Source organism: Dendropsophus ebraccatus, chromosome 6 (assembly GCF_027789765.1).
Source record: "Dendropsophus ebraccatus isolate aDenEbr1 chromosome 6, aDenEbr1.pat, whole genome shotgun sequence".
Classification (NCBI taxonomy): Eukaryota; Metazoa; Chordata; class Amphibia; order Anura; family Hylidae; genus Dendropsophus; species Dendropsophus ebraccatus.
In genome coordinates this window covers 8,780,829-8,798,017 of record NC_091459.1, presented here as the reverse complement: position 1 = coordinate 8,798,017, position 17,189 = coordinate 8,780,829, and the positions used below count along the sequence as shown (strand labels likewise).

At 44.4% G+C, this 17,189-nt stretch overlaps 1 long non-coding RNA gene across 1 annotated transcript in view; it reads left to right on the top strand.

The window, feature by feature from the left end:
- The window catches only part of LOC138794633 (uncharacterized), a 60,727-nt gene that overhangs the window by 26,373 nt on the left and 17,165 nt on the right, over positions 1–17,189 (top strand). The gene's annotated exons all lie outside the window — the stretch shown is intronic.

Here is a 17,189-nt window from a genome sequence, read left to right as displayed (position 1 = left end):
TTTAATCGTTGTCTGCTATTACACTGAGCGATTATTGTTCAAATCCGAACGATCTAACGATTTTTCGAACAAGAATCGTCTCATGTAATAGGGTCTTACTGACCATATCTTCTATGTACAGATAGTCCATTGTGGATTTTGTTTCCTCCCTCAATCAGATATAACCAGAACTGTCTGAAGTATGTTTCTTTCAAGTCATAGCTGAAACGTACGCAATAGTGACGCTCGGTGTATTAAGGAGTCATAGTTAAAAGGTACGCAATAGTGACAACAAAACGACCGCAAGAACGATCATGAGTAACGATCATCGTTCCATGTAATTGAGCAAATGATTTCGGGTTGTTTGCCATAGCGGTCGTTTGAGTTTATAGGTTATCGTTAGTCGTCAAAAAAATCGCTTGGTGTAATAGTACCCTTAGAGGTGGGGAAATTAGGGGCGGGGCCTTCATAAATTACCCCCAAAATGTGTAACAGGCTCCCATCTCCAATGCTTCTCCCTAAGGATAGAGCGCTCTTATGGGCCCCACCCTCTATAGTGACCCCCAGAATTACTTCTCTTCAGGTTGCATTGCTGCTCTGACTAAAGTTTAGTGCAATTAGTCTTAGATCGGCACATTTTTCACTGCTGAGGGAATAACCGTAAAGGTTGAGATGAATCTTTCATGCCTTCCCTCCCGTAAACGCTTTATGACATCACCGCGATTATAAACATGAATTCACTTTCCAGCATCTGAATGAAAATGCGATAACTCTTGGGAAAAAGTGAGCGTCACAAAGCGTTGAGTGTGGATGTGGCCTCCGCCCTAGGAGAAGACCCTCTCCGTGTCTCCTCGGCTCTATGTAATTACATGGTAATCAGTATGCGGGAGCCACATGTTTGTTTTATAACATGTAAAGAATTGTTTACCATGACTATAAAGCACGGCTACATACAGACTTTCTGTGGGGTGAGTCTGTTGCAGAGAATAATTGTTCGGCATTTGACAGGCAATATAATATTCCTTTTTTTTAGGATGAAAATAAAACACACAGAAGATATAGATTGGAAATAGGGGAACAAATCTAACCTGCGGATATGTCCCTATTGCACAGGAGACGCTGAGAAGGAAAGTATGTCTCTTAGGGTACTATAACATGGCCCGATGGGGGCCCGATTATAACTGTAAGGGAGCGCCAATCTGCTAGATCGGCGCTTGTTTACTGGGCCTATTACACGGCCCGATAATCGTTTAACAAGGGCTGCAGGGACATTCCTTGCAGCCCTTGCTTTTAAACTGCATACATTACCTATCCATGGTCCAGGGCTTCTCTTGCAGTCCGCTTTTCCCCGGGTCCCGCGCACTGCATCTTCAGAGCGGCCTGTCTTAGCTGACAGGCCGGTCAGCCAATCACTGGCCGCGGTGATCCCTGATTGACTGAGCGGCCTGTCAGCTTAAACAGGCCCATGGCCGGCCCCTCTCTAATTATAATCAATTTAGCGGGCTGACTGGGGGCGGGTAGTGCTCCTAACAGGTGCCCCAGTGCTTCTAACTGTCTTACTGGACCGTGGAGCACATGACTAGTGGCACCGGAATGGTGCCGAGGAGGAAGGTAAGAGACATACCCTCCTCCTCAGCGTCTCCTGTGCAATAGGGACGTATCAGAGGGTTTGATTCATCTATCCTCCTGATAGTTCCCCTTTAAATTTAAAGTTTGGTAATGTCTAAGATGCAAGTGTAATGTTTTTTCTACCTTTCTACCAGAGGGTCCCTGTACATGAACAGGGTCCCCTGGCTCTGCAATAGTTGACCATACAAAACCACTCTATAACATAGCCGCATAGTTTGAAAGGATAAAGAAATACATAAATCTAATCTCCGGGAATCTGATTGCTCTGACGGCATACTGAGCTGGAGGCACCGCTGGATAGAGATCAGTAAAAGCATTCAGAATATACCTTTGTTGCCTTTTTTTCTTAGGCCGGGTTCACACTGAGCAAAACTAGCGGAATTGAATGCCGTTAGCCTCCCTCTCATAATGTCTATGGGAGGCGCGCGCTGCTGTTCTCACATCGTCTCTCCGCGCTGAAGAATGAACTTGTTCATTCTTCAGCGCGGACAGAGCAGGAGCGCTCGCCTCCTATAGACTCCCATTATGAGAGGGAGGCTAACGGCATTCCGCGGTGGACAATTCCGCCGCAGAATTCTGCTAATTTTGATGAGTGTGAACCCGGCCTTATTATTTTCGATAAGAAAACTGTCATGACCGGGTTTGGGTTGGGGGAAGGCGAGCCCTGATCTGGCCCACGGCCTCTGTCCCTGCGCTAGGCCACAAGGTATCAGAAGTCAGTAGTCAGGTATCAGAGTGATGTGTTAGGGCCCTATTCCACCGGAGGAGCCTAAACGAGCGCCGATCTGCTAGATCGGCGCTCGTTTACTGGGCCTATTCCACGGCCCCTATGATCGTGAAACAAGGGCTGCAGGGACATCGTTACCAATGTCCTTGCAGCCCTTGCTTCATACATTACCTGTCCGGGCCGCAGGTCTTCTTCTCCCGGTCCCGCGAGCCGCAGCAGCTTCGGAGCGGGGCTGTCTGAACTGACAGACCACTCAGCCAATCACTGGCCGCGGCGGTCCCGGCCAGTAATTGGCTTAGTGGTCTGTCAGTTCAGACAGCCCCGCTCCGAAGCCGATGCTGACGAGCGGGACTGGGAGAAGAAGACCTGCGGCCCGGAAAGGTTATGTATGGTTCTGCTGAAATCGTCGGTCACCGCCGCACACCGCTATTCAACCGTAGCAATGCGCTGGTGGCGAACGACGATTTTAGGTCTGAACCTAAATGAACGATCAGCCGATGAGTTCTCTCTATTCTATGGAGCAAAAATCGGCCGAATCGGACATTGTTTATAGAGCTTATATTTAATTGTAATAAAGGGGAAAAAAACAATTTTCCCCTCAGTTCCTAAAACAAAACTAATTGTAACCAGCAAGTTTTTTTTCTTTTTTAGCTAGGATTAGCAGAAAAGCTGTGTACAGGGAGGTCAGCCATCACTCACCGACGGTGCAGCCTTCATATACACTCTCACAGGGGAGATTCCTACATGCAATAAACATTAATCAGCACGTTACTTATCATGGACAGCCCTGGTAAGCCGCAATAGTGGTCACAAAGCCGTATGCATCTGTCAGGCGACAAGTATGTAAATAATTCAGGCTGATAAATGTCTATTCAGAAGAGATACCCTGAAAATAAGATTCACTTATCACGGAAATACAGTTTTATTGTGGGCATATTGGAGACAATGAGTCTGCATCTAACATTTATCTCTGGCTGGCACTGTATATTCAGAGCAATGCCGTCATTTACTCAATGATTCCACAAATACTGCAATTTTATTCCAATAGAATTTCATTCTTATGATAAAGTGACAGCCCAGTAATCCTAATATTATCAGTCAGTTATTACTTCCAGCAGTTGTGGTAGGTAACCCAGCCTGGTATATACTGTATATACAGTGGTACCTTGGTTTAAGAGTAACTTGGTTTAAGAGCTCACAGTTTTTCAAAATTGTGACTTGGTTTAAGAGCATTGCTTTGGTGTAAGAGCTCCCTGAACTAATTGGAAGCGCAAGTGGAGGAGGGGCATGGTCTGCACAGCGGGGTCTACAGCCCTGTACTCTGACCCAGGAAGTCTCCCTCACCTTCCAAAGCATAGCAGATCCACTTCAGGCTGGGGCTTACATCAGGGGACAGGACTGTGGAGGTAATCTCTCCATAGCTGTAACCCCTCTCTCCCCGGACAGAGAGCGCTGCATGTATGTGCCCACATCTGTCCTGCTCATTCCTTCCTGCTCCCTGCAGTCTCTGTCCGCCCTTGTGTTTCCCATCCTCTCCATTACTGTACAGTAACTTATAATATCACATATTCTACTGTTTCTGAATGTTTGTTTCATTATTTTTACATGTTATTTAGAATAATAAATCATTATTTTTGGGGTGTGGAACCATTTGTCTGCATTTCTATGATTTCTTATGGGAAAATTTGCTTTGGTTTAAGAGTGAATTTGGATTACAAGCACAGTCCCGGAACGAATTATGCTCGTAATCCAAGGCACCACTGTATATATATATATATATATATATATATATATATATATATATATATTGTGAGACAGTGACAGGGATTGTGGTTGGGAATCGCTATATCTCCCCGAGGTACCTGTCATATGTGAATACTAGGTTCCAGAAAGTCCATACCTCATCCAGGGAAAGCTGGGTGAGATATGGAGGAATCCAGGAAAGTTAAAACCCCATAGCAAACTACTTGCTATGGGACTGTTTTTAGTTGCTGTAAAAGGGCCTGGATTTTTATGGAATACAGGCAGGTTGGTAGTGGGGCCTGTCATTCCCTTTCTGGCCAGTCCAGGTTTTTCTATCTGGCCAAGTCAGCCCAGGTGCTGGAGGCCACTGATCACAGGTCTCATAAGGGGAGGCACAGAGTGTATAGAGCTGTGGCTGTGCATGGAGGTCTCTCCTGGCTGTGGATGTCTCTCTCCTGTACATGGAGGTCTCTCCTGGCTGTGGAGGTCTCTCCTGTACATGGAGGTCTCTCCTGGCTGTGGAGGTCTCTCCTGGCTGTGGATGTCTCTCCTGTACATGGAGGTCTCTCCTGGCTGTGGATGTCTCTCCTGTGCATGGAGGTCTCTCGTGGCTGTGGAGGTCTCTCCTGGCTGTGGATGTCTCTCCTGTGCATGGAGGTCTCTCCTGGCTGTGGATGTCTCTCCTGTACATGGAGGTCTCTCCTGGTTGTGGATGTCTCTCCTGTACATGGAGGTCTCTCCTGGCTGTGGATGTCTCTCCTGTACATGGAGGTCTCTCCTGGCTGTGGATGTCTCTCTCCTGTACATGGAGGTCTCTCCTGGCTGTGGATGTCTCTCTCCTGTGCATGGAGGTCTCTCCTGGCTGTGGAGAAGGTCAGGGCTGCTAAAGGACTTGGAGCCACACTGGTATTGTACCAACTGATGTTGTTTTATATTGGGTGACTGGTAGCCGGTCACCTGTATAACCAGGATTTGCTGTGTTAGTTAGAGCTCAGACGAGCAGGATTTATGGTACTTTGTGCCTGTATGTAAGGGCTGAATTTCTTTTGGTTTCAAAAAACAAACAGGGGCATCTCTGTTATATACAAGTTTGTGTCCCTGTCTCTGACTGCCAATCCTGCTGTCTGCCCGGCTCTACAGAGCTAATCTCCCACAATACATATACATATATATACTAGAAAATGTACCCACCCCTGTGGGTAGCCCCCATACTCTATACACCCCCCCCCCCCCCCCTTGCAGGTAGTCCCTATACTGTATACACTCCCCCCCCTTGCAGGTTGCCCCCATACTGTATACACTCCACTCCACTGGTAGCCCCCATACTGTATACACCTCCCCAGGTAGCCTCCATGCTGTATACATTCCCTAACACCCCCTTACTGTATACATTCCCCAACACCACCACCCGGCAGGTAAGCCCCTTACTGTATACACCGTATATACACTGTACACTGTTAGGGTGCCTTCACACCTACCGGATCTGCAGCGGATTTCACGCTGTGAATTTGCAGCGAAATCCGCTGTGGTTTCAGTGTCATTCAACCCTATGACACTACATACTCGCACAGACCCAGGGAAAGCTTCCCACAGCACACTCGTACAGCACAGCAGGGACAGCGTTTGGTATGGTAGCATACTACGGGATAACAACAGACTGTGTGCAGCACTATATCTGGCAACAGGGGACAACAGGGATGGCGGCATGCAACGATCTTCATGTCCTGCATTCAGCTGCTCTGCGACGGCCGATGAGGGTAGGGGACATCGGCAAAAGGTTTAAAAGAATCCCAGCATCATGCCCTGATGTTCTGTGCGGCGGGCATGCTTCTAAACAAAGACTTTGCTAGGTCTTACTATCAGGGGAGGCCTTATATTTAGCAATTCAGCAAAAACTCTACTAGGTCTTATTATCAGGGAACCGGGTATGTTTCTAGGTTATTGCATCTCACGTGTGTACACACAGATTGGCTAAGCTGGTGAGAAAGAAATCATTCTGTCAAACAAATAGATTTTGAAAATATTGGATGGAATTTTCTGTGATTTGTTTCTTTCTGTGATTTTTTTCTTTCTTTCTCTCCATCCTATCTGCTGTCATCTTTTGGGTGACCAGATCAGTGGTTTGCTCCATGTAGACATGTACTTGCCTGTAAGCAATTCTATTTCTCTTCCTTCTTAGAGAAGCCTATTAGAGCTGATACCGCTGTCTGCTATTGCAGTGTTTGCAACGTTTCCTTCTTGTATTGTTCCTTCTTGTATTGTTTGTTTCGTCTAGCTGAGCTTTAGCTTTAGCTGAGATAAAATGGTGGCTCCTTGGACGTCTTTGTTCTTGTTGCTGATTCTGTCAAAATGCTTTTGTTTTTTTACTGTAATCAAAAGTATTTAACTCTTTCAAGACCGGGTCATTTAAACGTCACTTTTCATATATCATTACATAATATTACAAGCGATTTTAAGAAACTCTGTAATAGGTTTTATTATGCAAAAGAGTTTTCTTCTGTAGTCAAAAAGCTGTTTTCCTACCTCCCACCTCACTTTAGAAGAATTAGGATTTCTCTGTCCATTATGCTCTATGGAGAGGCAAAGGGGGGTGAGTCGCCACAGAGAGGAGAAAAGGCAGCCCTGCACAGCACATCATCCTGCAATCTTATCTCATCAAGATCCCAGACTAGCAGTGACCTTTCTTACCTCTAAATCCAGCATTTTATGTTCTCAGTCTCCAAACTGCTGGGCTACTTGTCTCCTCTTCTTGCTCTTTCATCCCCCTCGGCCCCTCCCCCCTCCATAGGTTATAATGGACTCAGCAAACCTATCTTTACTTTGCTCTTCTGTAATGAAGACAGCTTTGCCTGATAATCCGCAGATAAGAAATGAGGGAGTGAGGGGGCTGGGAAATTGCTTTTTGAGTACAGAAAGAACCCAATAAAACCTATTACAGAGTTTCTGACCTGTCTCACTTTGTGTGATTATAGCTCTGTAATGCTTTAACTTATTCAAAAGATTGTGAAATATCTGTAAAATTGTCTTTAAAAAATTGTCTGGCAAAATTTGCTTTTTTTTTTAACTTTGAAATTTTTGTGGTCATTAAGTGCATACATTACCTATCCATGATCCAGGGCTCCTCTTGCAGTCCGCTTCTCCCCGGGTCCCACGTACTACAGCTTTAGAGTGGCCTGTCTTAGCCAATCACTGGCCGTGGTGGTCCCTGACAGTAATGTATGCACTTTGCAAATAGCAATGCGCGGTCGGTGACAATTATAGGTCCAAACCTATATCAACAATCATCGGCTGATCGTTGTGTTTATTACACGGAACGATAATCGGCCGGATAGGGTGTAATAGTACCCTAAGGCAGAGTCTAATCAGCTATGCCTCTGAAAGGCATAATACAATGCAGAGCAGATCAACACTGCAATTTATTATGGTTGTCACCAGGCAATCAGATAGTGAAGTCCTCAAGGTGGGATAGTAACATAAAGGGAAAAAAAACACTAAAAAAAAAATATATATATATATAAATACATAAATTATATAGTAATTATAAAATACATGAATGTAGAAAAAAATGGCAATAAAATGCCCTCACCCTCAGGGGTCAAAATGGGGCAGCTGTATCCATATTTATTTTTATTTATTTTTTTTATTCATTTTCCGATTATTTATTAAAATTTTACTCCTTTTTTTCCGTTTTTACTGTACATTTTTTTCATTAAAAAAAATGTCAATACAAAGTACAATTGGTCCCACAAAAAAGACGAATACATCTTTATATGAAGATTATTGAAAAAATAAAATATTTATGGCTTTTAGAACTCGGCAAGACAAAAACATAAAAGAAAAAAAGTAGAAACTTTTCTGGTCTTAAAGGGGTTAAGAATCAGAAGTTCCAGTTTTTTATTTCATAGAAAATACAGATACAGAGGCGCTGTGAGACCCTCTGTAAATACTGAACCTGGATAACCAGTTTTATTTCCCGTTCTGTTTGCATAAGTCACTTATTATCTTCCTAACGCCATGTCTTAGCTCCTTGAAGTTTATGTGTACTTTTCAGTGGCAGCTTTGAAGCCAAGACATAGAAAGCACTGGTGTATTGATTTAGTTTATGAAGAAGATAACAGCACAGAGCCACAATACCCACATGGTTTCCAGAAAAGGATACATCATCCAATGCTATAAAAATCACTAATGTATTTTTTTTCTCTCTCCTCTTCTTAGGGCCCTATTACACGGGAAGATTGTCGTGCAGAAAATCGATATATCATTCAAATTTATACAATAATTGTTCTGTGTAATTGCAGGCAACAATCGAAAAATCACTTGTGTGTCGTTGATCGTTGATTTATATCTGACCCTAAAGTTATCGTTTGCTAATCGTTCAGTGTAATTGCACATCGTTCCTTCATTTGCTGGGTTCAGATGGAGTAAATGATCGTAGGAACAGTCACAACTAACGCCTATTGTTCTGTTTACACTGAACAATTATCGCTTAAATTTTCGCAATAACGATCGCATTTGAGCGATAATTGGCTCGTGTAAACACAGCGAACGATCAAGCGACGAGCGAGAAATCGTTCATTTTGATCTTTCAACATGTTCTCAAATCTTCGTTGGTCGTGCGCTAAAAATTCACAGATCGTTTTGTGTAAACAGTCTTTCACCGATTCACCGAACGCAATAATGAATTTTCCAAACGATATATCGTTCTGTCTAAATGCTGATCGTTATGAAAAACACATTGTTACTTCGAAATCGTTAATCGTTCGATTGGGCTAATTGTTGCTCCGTGTTAATGCAGCATAATATAGTTTAATATATTTCAGGTTAACGATAAACAATCTCATTTGTGATCGTTAATCGTTAAAAATCGCTTTGTCTAATGCTGCGTTTACACAGACAGATTTATCTGATAGATTTTGGAAGCCAAAACCAGGAACGGACTATAAACAGGGAACAGATCATAAAGGAATGACTGAGATTTCTCCTCTTTCCAAATCCATTCCTGGCTTTGGCTTCCGAAATCTGTCAGATAAATCTTTCTGTGTAAACGCCCCATAATACGACCCTTGCTCCTAATTTCCTCCCTTCTTCCTTTCTTGTTCATGTTCTTATTTGAGTTCCTACTATACCTGTGTTTATCTCTTTTCACAATGATAACTATATCTTACTAGGCATTTATGTTATTATTTTGAAAATTTTATAAAATTTTGAATTAAATTGAAAACAAAAAAAACAGTATTGTTAAAACCACATACAGACAGGCCAAGACATGCCTTATTGAGATCTTTATACGGTAAATTCATCTTGATCATTCTGATTTTTTCAGGAAATTAACAGAATAATAATTTTTTAGATGATAGTGTAACTCCATCCATGTCATATGTTTCTCAGTGTACCACTTGTGTATAGATTATATGAGTACTCTTATGCTGGGTACCCTTACGGATTCAACAACATTCTCCAAGTCTGAACTCTCTGCATTTGACTCCTAGCAGCTGGAGAAGTTGGCCGGCCATAGGCTGTATCCATGTTTTCCGGGCAGCCCTCGGGAGTAAACCAACTTCTCCAGCCGCCAGGAGGAAAATGTACAATGTTTAGGTCCCAATAATGTTGCCAAATCCAAACAGTTCGGCAACTTTGCTCAACATTACCCATGAGTTCTCTACTGTAAAAAAAATAAAAGGATTATTAAAGAGACTCTGTCAGTAGTTATATGGCGTCCTATCTCAGGGTAGCATAAACTAGTGACAGAGAAGCTGAACAGAATTATATATCACTTACATTGTTCTGTGCAGCTGATCCCGAGATCTCCTCCTGAATAACATGGACAATAAGTAGTCCTCTCCATTATGTGCATGAGCTCAGTAGTCCTGGATATTCATGAGAATTAGAAAACTCCGCCCACTAGCAGCTGATTGGCAGTTATCTATCCATGCTGTGTATAGGCAGTCACCTGTCAATCAGCAGCTGGAGGGCGGGGGGAGGGGTGTGGCAAGAATCCTATTCTCCTGCATATTAGGAGAACGGACGAACAGAATGATGTAAGTAATACACTGATCTGTTCAGCATTTCTGTCACTAGTTTATGCTGCCCTCCTTTAAGGTGGAATAAACCTAGTGGCAGATTCCCTTTAATGAGCTGTTCGAAGGGACTGTAGAGCTTATGTGGACATTACATCCACTATATCAGTTCTTAGTTCAGTTTGTCACTTACACTTGGGTCTATATTCAGCCCTAGGCTCTTAGGCTAACTACCTCATCACCAATTATTATGCCTATTATCTCCACTGTTCATTGCTTTTTCTCCTGACTCTGGAGGGATTCTGTTTCACATTCTGGGCATCATATTTTTTAGTGTTAGTAGAACCGTGTTATATATAGAGATAATGGGGGAGATTTATCAAACATGGTGTAAAGTGAGACTGGCTCAGTTGCCCCTAGCAACCAATCAGATTCCACCTTTCATTCCTCACAGACTCTTTGGAAAATGAAAGGTGGAATCTGGTTGCTAGGGGCAACTGGGCCAGTTTCACTTTACACCATGTTTGACAAAAAACAACAAGATACAGCTTCATAGCTATGATTTTGGGAGATAAGGGTATTTTTCTGTATTTTACATTTACTCAGAAAAGTACATGTAGATTCAAGATGGCAATTTCTTTATTACACTGAGAAGGTTAATGGAGGAAATCAATCTGTAATTAGTTGTGGGGTCTGAACTCCGCGGGACGTCGTTGCGTCTTTCTGCTGGTGCACGGCCCTTTTTCGATCCATTACCACTACATTCCTTCCCTTGTCCACAGGTTTTATGACCAAATTATCTTGTTTCTTAAACCATGTAAGTGTCTTCTTCTCACCATCTGTGATATTCACAGGATCAGCAGGATGTATAAGGGTCTTAATATCCTGAACCACAGCTTGTTGGAAGTTATCCAGGCGATCCCCGGGGGAAGAAGTAGGTGAAACTGGGATTTAACTCTCACTTGTAAATTCCCTGTTGGTTATTGTCTGTTTGCAATATCGGATTTCCACTAAAGTTTTTCATCAAAGTTTGTCACTCCTCTGTTTGAGGAGAATGGCCCAATGTACGCTGGACCATCCTCCTCTTCAGCCATTGTAGTTATAAAATATTTATACATTTTATGGAGGTTCAAATTAGGCAAAGATTTACTAATAGCAAAATGAGATGCAATTCAATAGTTTAATAGAAATTAAGGACAAAGAATCTGCAGATAATTCAACACTGGATAGATTGATAAAGTTACTCACAAGCTGACAATCAGTATACAGGAGAACAGGTTCTCTAGCTTTAGGCTATGTTAACAATACGTAAGTTTCCGGCCGTAGCGTGCTCCGTGAATAAGCGGCCGGAGATTTATGTAGTTTGCGTACAATGGAAAGTATACGATCTACGGCTGCACAGTTCACACTACGTAAGAACTTACGCCCGGATCGTATGCGGCGATGTAAAAAATGAACCAGACCATTGTTTCGGGACGGAAATGCTGTAACTTACGCCCGTAGCGTAACATGCGGTCCAGTACGGAGTGGTGATTTCTTCATTTTTACACTTTGATTTGCCGATCCAAAAGGTTCTGTGGGGTGTCCGGGGCTAGGCGAAGATATCCCAGTAAAAGACCGCTGTCAGATCGCTACGTACGCTGCTCGGGAAGCGTACGTAGATTACGGGCAAAAGTTAGCGGACCGTACGTAGCCGGCCGCAACTTGCGTAAATCCCGGCTGCAGTTTTACACGTATATGTCCGGCCACGAAAAATATACGACCGGACATATACGTAGTGTGAACATAGCCTTAAAGTGAATCAGGTATAACGCTTTAAGATTTTTATATGAACAGACGCCGATGCCATGGTCCTTTTTTTAAACTGTGGCACACGGCGCCATTGTATTCCTGAGCACCAACCAGGCCTGAAGCACTGGAGGTGGCACCACCTGTCCCCAGTGTGACAAACCCCCCTCCCCCCTCTGTTGGCCTGTTTCCAGTGCTTCGGGTTGGCGCAGAGGAATCCCTGCAGTGGTCTGTTCATATAAATATCTTAAAGCAATGTGATGGTACATTCGCTATAAGACACCTGCTTCCTCTAATTTCAGTATGACACTATGACATGGTTATGTGTGATTGCATTCACAAAAATAACTAATGAAATGTGATAATTTTACCAAACGTGAATATGCAAAAGAAGAACCTGTGGAGCCTCATTTAAGAGTCTCGAAACACAAGACTAGCCGGATATCCCTCCAGGAGGGATTCAGCCAAGAGGTGGCTCCTGTAAGGAAACCACAATATAAAGTGGCCCTATAAATCAATGTAATGACAAGGGAAAACAAGGCCAGGTATCCATCCACATACAGCTGTTTCGGGGTGTTGCCCCTCATCAGTGTGGAGCAGGATTCTGGCTAGGTGGGAGCAATGCCTAGTAGAGCCATAAGAGAAACAGATTGCTGATCTCAGGGAGACCAGCCAAGGATAACACTAAGGTTACAAACCCACTTGCCGGATCTGCAGCGAGTCTCCTTGCTGCGTTTTTGCAGCGAGACTCGCTGCAGATCCTGGCCCTATGCTTTCAATAGCAGAGAAACTCGCAGCAGGGATGTACATCCCTGCTGCGATTTTGTCTGCAGCCCGCCCCATTAACCCCCCGGCCGCCGGACATTATACATTACCGGGTCCCCGTTCCTGCTTGCTTCGGGGCTCCCGGTGTCTTCACGGCCCGCCCGGCCAATCAGTGCGCTGCGGTGGGGCAGCGCACTGATTGGCCGGGCGGAACGTGCCGGGAGCCGCTGAAGCAAGCAGGAGCCGGGATCAGGTAATGTATATCGCCCCCAGCCCCACGATCGCCCCCAGCCCAGCAGCCCCCGACCGCACCATCGCCCGCAGCCCCCGGCCGCACGATCGCCCCCAGCCCTGCAGCCCCCGACCTCACGATCGCCCCCAGCATCGCAGCCCCCGGCCGCACGATCGCCCCCAGCGGGCGATCGTGCAGCCGGGGGCTGCGGGGCTGGGGGCTGCGGGCGATCATGCGGCCGGGGGCTGCGGAGCTGCGGGCGATCGTGCGGCCGGGGGCTGGGGGGCTGCAGGCGATCGTGCGGCCGGGGGCTGCGGGGCGATCGTGCGGCCGGGGGCTGCGGGGCGATCGGGGCTGCAGGGGGGCGGGCAGGATATACATTACCAGGTCCCCGTTCCTGCTTGCTTCGGCGGCTCCCGGCACGTTCCGCCTGGCCAATCAGTGCGCTGCCCCGCCGCAGCGCACTGATTGGCCGGGCGGGCCGTGAAGACACCGGGAGCCCCGAAGCAAGCAGGAACGGGGACCCGGTAATGTATAATGTCCGGCGGCCGGGGGGTTAATGGGGCGGGCTGCAGACAAAATCGCAGCAGGGATGTACATCCCTGCTGCGAGTTTCTCTGCTATTGAAAGTATAGGGCCAGGATCTGCAGCGAGTCTCGCTGCAAAAACGCAGCAAGGAGACTCGCTGCAGATCTGGCAAGTGGGTTTGTAACCTAAAAGGGTTTTTAACGCTGCTACTCGCTTGATATAGTAATTGGAACTATTCTTTTCACTGGAATAGGAATGCAGAGGACCTCACCTATAAGCTATATGCTGTGATCAAGGCTCAGAGCGAGCCATAACACGCCTAGAAATTGCGTTTTTGTATGTACCGATTTGTATGAATTTCTTTCAATAAATACCAGTTTCTATTGGATTGCTGGAAAATGTTTCGTTTATCAATGATTCGTTTTTTCTTAACGGACACAAAAATTAGGTTGACTACGTTTTTGTGTACATTAAAAAAAAAACATTAGTTTTTTTATAATGGAAGTCAATGAAAAAACGGATCAACGGATGCACACAAATGCATACGTTTTTCCCATTAGTTTTTTTGCAAAAACGGATGAAAAAAGTTTTTAAAAAAACTTAATGTTAACCCAGCCTAAGACTTCTAACTAAATATATGGTCCATGTCTAATCCCATTTTGTCTCAACAAAAATTGTTCCTTTTCCTTTTCTTGATTTTATTCTGGATTAGGACTAAAGAAATTTCAATTTTTTTCTGAAATTCTGTATATTGTCCTTCTCTTAATCAACTGTTCGATATCCCCCTAGTTTATTGAATTCAGCTTTCATAGTCCGATATTGATTCTTCCATCACTCTTTTACCAGCTTTGATGAATTATTTACATGTGATTGTTTTCGAGCTGCCACAATCACGGTCTTCTCTTGTTTCCCTTCTTTATATATGTGCAATCCTCTACGGAACCTTATACAGTCTATTACGATTGTAAAGTTTGGTTTGTCGAATAGTTTCAGCTCCTTTTCTGATGAGTATAGATGAGATTTCCCAAACCTCTTGAACTTATGGTTTTTATTGTGTCATTAGAAAATGTCTTTATGTGTAGATCCCGTTTTTAATATTAAATGTATTTTAACCCCTTAGCGACCCATGACGTATCTGATACGTCATGGTGCCGCTCGGGGTGTTCAGAGAGGGGTCCCACTGGGACCCCGCTCTGAACGGCGCTGATCCCGGCTGACACGTGCAGCCGGGCAGTGCCTCTATTAGCCGGCGCGGGTCCCGTTGCCGCGCCGGCTAGTTAAGCCTCTAAGTGCAGCTGTCAAACCTGACAGCTGCACTTAGATGCTGTGCTCTCCGTGTCCCTGGTGTCTAGTGGGACGGATCTCCCACCCGCAATGCGATCGCGGGGGGGAGATCCATTCTTCTGCCCATGCCGGGCCTCAGCGTCGGAATGACGCTGATCCCGGCTCGGCAATAGATTGCTATGGCCTGCAGCAGGCCATAGCAATCTATGACCGATCTGATCGATCTTTGCTGTGTATATACACAGCATTGATCTCTATGAGAGATCATTGCTGTGTATATACAAGCCCCCCAGGGGGGCTTCTAGTTAAAGTAAAAAAAAAAAGTAAAAAAGTGTTTTTATTAATAAAAAATCCCCTCCCCTAATAAAAGTCCAAATCACCCCCCTTTTCCCATTTTATAAATATAAATAAATAAATAAACATATTTAGTATCGCCGCGCGCGTAATCGGCCGAACTATCAATTAATCACATTCCTGATGTCGCACGGTAAACTGCGTCAGCGCAAAAAAATTCCAAAGTGCAAAATTGCGCATTTTTGGTCGCATCAAATCCAGAAAAAATGTAATAAAAAACGATCAAAAAGTCGTATATGCGCAATCAAGGTACCGATAGAAAGAACGCATCATGGCGCAAAAAATGACTCCTCACACAGCCCCATAGACCAAAGGATAAAAGCGTTATAAGCCTGGGAATGGAGCGATTTTAAGGAACGTATATTTGTTAACAACGGTTTGAATTTTTTACAGGCCATCAGATACAATAAAAGTTATACATGTTACACATCATTGTAATCGTAACTTGTCAGAACATGCATAACAAGTCAGTTTTACCATGGGACGAACGGCGTAAATGCAAAACTCCCCGAAATCAAAAAAAAAAATTAGTTTTTTTTTCAATTTGACAGCGCAAATGATCCGGTTTCGCAGCATATTTTATGGAAAAATAATGCCTGTCATTACAAAGTACAAATATTACAAAAAAATAAGCGCTCATATACGTCTCTAGGTGAAAAAATGCAAGCGCTGTTGACTTTTAAACTTAAAATGGAATAAGCAAAAGCGCAAAAACGAAAATTGGCTTTGACCTTAAGGGGTTAAAATAATTTTTGGTGATGTTTTTTAATCATTTTCAATTTTAATACCTGTATTTTACAATTTAATTATTCCAAGAACAAATCAGATTATAGACACGGTTCAGATGAGAACTATACATGAATTCCCCCATTTGACTAATGGTCGAAGCGATTATCGCTGAAAGATTCACGATAACGATTTGATCGATAAACGGCTTGTGTAAACACAGTGAACGATCAAGCGACGAGCGTCAATTCATGATCTTTCAACATGTTCCAAATCTCCGTTGGTTGTTCGCTGAAAATTTGCAGATCACTCTAATATGTGAGATGGGATGAAGCGATCTTAAAACGATTTCTCTTTGTCTAAATGCTGATTTTCAAAAAAACAAAAACAAATTGTTGCTTCAAAATCGTTAAACGATCGATCGGGAGAATTATTGCTCTGTGTAAATGGACCATTAGTAGTTCTCCAGTCAAACTAACTGGGTTATGTAAACGGAGCCATGGAAAACAAAAAAATTAAAGGAGAAGTCCGGCATTTTCCAAAACCAAGCATCCTTCGGGGGGGGGGGGGAGGGGATTGATCACAATTACTAACTTAGCTCTTCTCGTGCCCGCAGTAAGCGGTGGCAGCGGCTGGAAGTCATTTTCATGTCATCACAATTCAGGGGGAAAATTTTCCCCTGGGAAAATTCCTTGAAATTTCCTTGACTGGAGACATTCCTTGGCTTGGTTGTTCCTTCCCGGAGGAAGGTCTGGCTAGCTCACCGACGTCGAGACACGTTATGGTGTCTCTGCAGTGTTTTTTGCATATTTGATTTCCCAGGGGGCAAAGTCCTAGAATACACTGACGTCGAGACACATGATGGTGTCTCTGCAGTGTTTTGGTTGATCAACCAGCGTCCTTTTTCCATGCTCTTACTAGTCATTGCTCCCACTAGCCAGAATCCTTCTCCTCACTGATGAGGAGCAAATACCCTGAAACAGCTGTCTGTGGATGGATACCTTGCTTGGGTGGTATCCTTGACTGGAGACATTCCTTGGCTTAGTTGTTCCTTTCCAGAGGAAGGTTTGGCTAGCTCACTGACGTCAAGGCACATGGTGTCTCTGCAGTGTTTTTTAAACAATTTCGGGGAAAAGGCCTGCCCTGGCTGCTGAACTGGCCGCTCAACCAATCAGTGATTGGAACGGCGTCCTGCCCCAGTTACTGACTGGCTGAATGGCCATTCCATCAGCCGGGTGGTGACTTGGACACCCCAGGGATCCCTCCCCCTGATTTCCCCCCTCCCCCTGCAGGATGCCGGGTCTTTTTAGTATTCAGACACCCCCCCCCCCCCTTCAAAATTACTTCAGAGGTACAAACCTTTACGCTCCCTTGAGTCAGAGGGGTAAAATTAGCGCCCAAGACCGAAAAGGGAGAA